Genomic DNA, 6,495 nt, shown 5'->3' on the forward strand with positions numbered 1-6,495 from the left:
CCTCTGGTACCTAGCCCAAGTGGTCATTCATAGACCAGCCTAATGCTGTGCTCACCTGACATTCACAGAGCCACACAGGGATCACTGGGTAAAGAAAGGTAGGTTGTTCCCCGCCGATGCCAATTGTAGGTTCGTGGCTAACTCTGTACACACAAGCGACTTTATCCACTGTCGCAGGTGGGATTGAATGACTTCTGCAGTAGAATTTTAGGGAATATTTCCTACGTGCAGAAGATCCTACCTCAATGTCACTTAACTTCAAATCAGTTAACTCATTTATAGGATTTTACTGCACTTATTATTTTAGCCAGTATAAAACGTTAGTTTTCAATAAAGGAGAGATGCACAACAATGACAGAATAGAGTAGGTGTCAGCCTTGGCTCAGTTGGTAGAACATTCGCCTCTGAATCAGAAACTCGTGGGTTTAAGCCTCACTCCAGAGATCTTGAACACAATCCAGGCTGGCACTTCAGTGGAGTGTTGCACTGTTGCTGGTTCTGTCTTTGGAATGAGATGTTATATAGAGGCCGTGTCTGTCCTCTGTGGACATATTTATCTCTCAAGCAAAAAAAATTATCTGGTTATTTATTTCATTGTTCGTGAGACTTTTAACAATGCCCTGAACTAATTGCTGTTTCCCTTACATTACAACAGTGACTATACTTCAAAAATAAATTTTAATTGGCTATAAAGTATTTTGGTCCGTCCTTCGGATGTGAAAGCTGCGATATAAATTCAAATCCTTTCTTTTTCTTTAAGACCAGCATGGCAAAGATTTAAAGTGTGTGTGAAGTTTGTGGGTCCAAAGAAAAAAGTTCTTGCACAACAATATTTGCCGATTTACATCTGATCTTAAAGATCCAACAATTTACTGTTGTTCACAGAAGCCACAACTTAAAAAAATGCAACACAGATATTGAAATTTATCCAAGTATTCATTACATTGGAGTACAGTCATTAGATTAATTTTTATTCACTTCAGCAAAATTGGGGAGAGGAATTTGTCCCATCCTTTGTCCATTCACACTGGTTTGCAACTATCCATATGTCCTGTGTGCAGATCCGCAATAAACAGTATTTTGTCAGCTTTTATTCAAAAACCTTGTTGATTTCAGTAAAGGCATTACAATTGTCACAGTGCTCTGGATAAGAGATGTGAAATTTGGTTAAGATTCCTGCTTTTGTTTCCTGTATGGAGATTTTTTATGTGAAGTGGACCTTTGTGGAGTTCAGAATAGGGCTTGGTTGTGATGTTTTCAATGGTCAGATAAGCTGCCAGCACTGGCTGCAGCGACTCGCACATGAATAACGGCTATTTGGGAGAAGTACTGAAGGCACTGCCACACAATGAACAGGGGGTCCAATGAGGGAATCTGGTGCCTACAGGAGAGGGAAGGAAAATTATACATATTTTTATTTGGCGATTTATGCGAAACACTGGGGCATTTGTCTATGTTAAAGATGTTTTCAATGCAGGTTGTTAATTCCTTTATGAAAATGAGCACTCAGTGCTTCAGACCATGGATTTGTAAATCTATATATAAACACTAACTTGCAGTATTCAACGTTTAAAATATTTGCAATATATTTTCTGTTTTATTTTAGACTTCCACTATTTGTAGGTCTTTTTTTTCTTTTTATTGAAAATATTGGATTCTAAATACGTTAACCGACAGAAAATTGGAACTGAATCAAGCTTCCAGTAATCTAATTCTTGAGGCAAGCAGGTTTGTAATACTCCAGGATGTCAATGATGATTGATAAGCCTCACTAATGATTGGACCTGGAAGGGGTAGACCTGCCACTGGTGCTTAAAATCATCCCCCTTGGCTTTAGATGACTCGACACAACAATGCCCTGAAAGACAAGTGGCTCCGTAGTGATGAGCTGTGTGGCTTCAGTGTATTAAATTCCGGCAGTACCCCAATGCATAAGTGAGGCCCCCTGTGCCTTGACTGTTGCCAACCTGCACCTAAGCTCTTTGAACTTGGATGGGTGAGGTTGGTCCCTATTGGGGAAAATAGTACAATTTATGCACTCCTGAACAAGCAGTATGTCTGGGAGTGGGGGCTTCACAGGAGCTTGTTTTGAAGAAACAACGTTAGGCAATGGGTTTCTATGCATGTCAGACAAGGTACATTTATATAGCGCCTTTAAAGTAGTGAAACGTCCCAAGGCACTTCACGGGAGTATTATGAAATAAAAAAATGACACCGAGCCGCAGAAACAGAAATTAGCGCTGATGACCAAAAGCTTGGTCAAAGAGGTAGGTTTTAAGGAGCGTCTTGAAGGAGGATAGAGAGGCGCAGGGAGTTTGAGCTTGGGGCCTAGGCAAAGAAGGCACGGCCTCCAGTGGTTGGGTGATTATAATCAGGGATGCTCAAGAGAGCAGGATTGTGGGACTGAAGGAGATTGCAGAGAGAGGGAGGGGCGAAGCCATGGAGGGATTTGAAAATAAGGATGAGAACTTTGAAATTGAGGCGCTGCTTAACCGGAAGCCAGTGTAGGTCAGCAAGCATGGGTGATAGGTGAGCGGGACTTGATGCAAGTTAAGACATGGGCAACCGAGTTTTGGATCACCTCCAGTTTACGTAGGGTAGAATGTGGGAGGCCAGCCAGGAGAGCATTGGAATAGTAAAGTCGAGAGGTAACATAAAGGCATGGATGAGCTGAGGAAATATGTGGTCTTAGTTATGCTGCTGGTGAGAAACGATCCCTTTGTTAATTTCTAACAATATAATAAAGTTTCAAATATGTTTTTGCTCAAGTAAAGTGGTAGCACTTGACATGCAATTGCAAAATGGAAACAAGCTTTGGAGATATCCTGATTTATTTTTTTAAAGGTGTTTTCCAACCAGCTCCATAGAGAAAAGGGGAATAATGAATATTTATTGTTGAGCATCAAGTCTGGTTTTGAATAAATTGGCATAATGTACACTTGAGAGTTTAATTTCTTCAGCAAACTATTAGTCGTGTTTGCATTAAATTCCTATCTGCTATTTTAACACCGTTATTCGTTAGAACAGCGTAGTAAACACATTAAAGTACATGGAAGAAAATAAATTTGTGGATAGATATATATTTATGATGTGTTCAAATAGGAAGTTTTACTCCATCTGCACGTAGTTCAAACCTATCCATCCCCTCCCATATTCTATACTCTCCTGCCTACGTGGCCTGGGGTCAAGAGTGCAGGTGGCCAGCATGGTCTCAGCTCTTCGGAAGCTCAGAACAGGTGCTCAGAGGTGGGTGAGAGTGACATTTGGAAGATCACTCACAGTCACACAACAATATACTAACTCTGGCCCCCGATTACAGCGCCAATTATCAGCATCAACAACGAATTAAGATAATTGGCAAAAGAACCAGATGGGAGGTGAAAAATTTGTTTACACATCGAGTTATGATCTGGAATGCACAGCCTGAAAGGGTGGTGGAAGCAGATTCAATCGTAACTTTCAAATGGGATTTGGATATATACTTGAGAAGGAAAGATTTGCAGGGCTATGGGGAAAGAGTGGAACTAATTGAATAGCTCTTTTGAAGAGCTGGAACTGGAATGATGGGCCGAATGGCCTCCTGCGCTGTATGATTCTATGAATTGACTGAGACTTTATAATGAATCCTTTCAAGGCAGGCTTACTTAAAATGCAAATACAGCACTGAAATTGGTAACAAGGTTATCAAAGCAATGTAAGTAAAAAAAAAAAATCCAACTTTGTACATTTTTTTAAAATCTGCAATTCTCAAAGGTTTAATACCTACAATGTGGACCTTGGAAATTCCAATAGAAATTTTGAATATCATCTTTTGCCTTTTCCTATGGAGCAAGTTTATTATAGAGAGGACACCTTCCTGCATCATTTGAGCACATCCAGTGGCATCAGATTTGTGTACATGCTGAGCGATAGACGTTGGGATGTGAATTTCTGCTTATGATTCACCATTGCAAATTCCCTATTACATTTGGCTTAATTTGTCAGGTGCAAAGCAGAAAGGAAAGAGAGAGAGAGTTTGGGATGGCAGGTTATGGAATAACAATGATAGAGGCCACTGATCAAAATGCCTACCTGCTGCTTCATGGACAGTGTGGTTTGGCGTAGATGACTATTAAAATATGACTGAAGAACTGTTGTTGCTATTCAGATACATCCAATAATTGTACTGCTTTCCCTCCCATTCTATTGAAATAATGTGGCTTTATTTGGAAACGACCCATATTTAAAACAACACAGAACATGGAGACATGTGTATCACATCTGATATGCATGTTTGGGAAAAAAACTATTGAACGCTTAAAGATGGGCTGCAAATTAATCTTGGAAAAGACAAAAGCCATCTTGTCTAAGTCTACATTTGACTACAGTTCAAAATAACTTCCAGTACTTCTAATACAAATACACTACATTTTAATACCATTAACCATGGGTTTCAGCTGTGGCTGAGTTAGTAGCAACCTCGCTTCTGAGTCAGAAGGGTGAAGGTTGTGAGCACAAAAATCTAGGCTGACACTCCAGCGCACTAGTGAGGGAGTGCTGCATTATCGGAGGTGCCGTCTTTCGGATGAGACGTTAAACCGAGGTAAACCTTGACGACCAATGACGAAATGCTTGGAAGAACTGCGACATATGGAATGGATTCCTTGTAGAGGACCCCATAGTGCAACCTGAAGGATCAAATCTTCCTCTCAAACAATGGACAACCATCAATCGCCTCAGAACTGGTCATGGTAGATGCTGCCACCTTCTCCATAGGTGGAAGATTAAAGCCTCCCCATCATGTGCCTGTGGAACTCCTAATTAGATCATGGAGCACATAAGAAATAGGAGCAGGAGTAGGCCACCTGGCCCTTTGAGCCTGCTCTGCCATTTAATAAGATTGTGGCTGATCTGATCATGGACTTAGCTCCATTTCCTGCCCGCTCCCCATAACCCTTTATTCCCTTATTGCTCAAAAAATCTGTCTATCTCCACCTTAAATATATTCAATGACCCAACCTCCACAGCTCTCGGGGGCAGAGAATTCCATAGATTTACAACCCTCTTGAGAAGAAATTCTTTCTCATCTCTGTTTTAAATGGGCGGCCCCTTATTCTGAGACTGTTCCCTATTTTTAGTTCCTCTATGTGGAAATATTCTCTCTGCATCCACCTTGTCGAGCCCCCTCATCATTGAGCACTACCCTCAGAGGAAATTTGCAGGCAGCCTACAAAGATAGCCACTGTTACACTGGAAGCTTTGGCCTGGATATCCAAGTTAGATATTGACAGATTTGATTTGCTTTGCTGCTACCATACGAAAGAAGACATCCGAAGTGGATGTAAAAGATTCCATGGCACTATTTCGAAGAAGAGCGGGGGAGTTATCCCCAGTGTCCTCGCCAATATTTATCCCTCAATCAACATAACAAAAACAGATTATTTGTTCATTATCACATTGTTTGTGAAAGGCACTATATAAATTCAAGTCTATTATTCACTAACTTGAAGACGAAAATAATGTTTGGTGGTTGCAAAACAAAATGGTAATTCCCTTCAGGTATTAAATAAAAACTTTCATTTCACTCATTATTATAGAAGTAATAATTATCATGATAGTCGATAAATGAGTGTTTCGAACTATAGCCTTCACTTCTCAGTTTTATGAGATTGTATTTTCCATTGTGCAAAGATGAGGTAATGCCACTTATGTGTTGCTTTTGGTAGTTGTTAAGGGGACCAGTAGATGGCACCTTTTCCCTGTTTAACAACAACGCCTGTGCTCCTGGCAAAAATGCTACTTTATTTCTGGTTAGAAAATGTAACTGGGAAAAATGTCGGGAAAAATAAACGTTTAAAAAAAGGTGCTAAATAACGTTTTATACAAAACCTCATTGTATATGACATCGCACTTTATAGTTTTGAACTAATTGATCATTTTCAGTTTGCCGTAATTCTGAAACATTAACATAATTATCTCGATTGCAGCAGTGAAAGCTGTTTCCAGATAAGGGGCTAAAGAGTCGGACACGAAATCCAGTGGACAGCTTCTTCCATGTAACAATTCGTGCACATTAAACTCTACATTTGTCGAGTACAAATGAGGGTTTAATTAAATATAATCTTCACCAGAAGAGAAATTATTAAAATGTAGAGAAATGATTTCAAAAGTATAGAATTTATTTTAAAAAGTAGAGAAATTATTTAAAAAGTAGGGAAATTATTAAAAAGAGAGACATTATTTAAAAAGTAGAGACATTATTTAAAAAGTAGAGAAATGTTTTCAAAAGTAGAGAAATTATTAAAATAGTAGAGACATTATTTTTAAAAAGTAGCGAAATTATTTAAAAAGTAGAAAAATTACTAACACAAAACTCCAAGTGTTGCATATATATATGATACAATTTACAATTGTGCCAGGCTCTGGCAAATCCTGCGATTTTGCTACACTGCCAATGACGTCCATCGCAACCGGGGCGCTTTGCGCAGGCGTGGCTGCTCCAGCCCAGCTGTTGCC

General features: G+C 39.6%; 1 protein-coding gene across 1 annotated transcript in view; it reads right to left on the reverse strand.

Moving 5' to 3' along the window:
* med20 (mediator complex subunit 20) overlaps window positions 1–6,495 on the reverse strand; it is an 80,037-nt gene that overhangs the window by 54,042 nt on the left and 19,500 nt on the right. The window lies entirely within an intron of this gene.

The sequence above is a fragment of the Pristiophorus japonicus genome, chromosome 17 (genome assembly GCF_044704955.1).
Source record: "Pristiophorus japonicus isolate sPriJap1 chromosome 17, sPriJap1.hap1, whole genome shotgun sequence".
Classification (NCBI taxonomy): Eukaryota; Metazoa; Chordata; class Chondrichthyes; family Pristiophoridae; genus Pristiophorus; species Pristiophorus japonicus.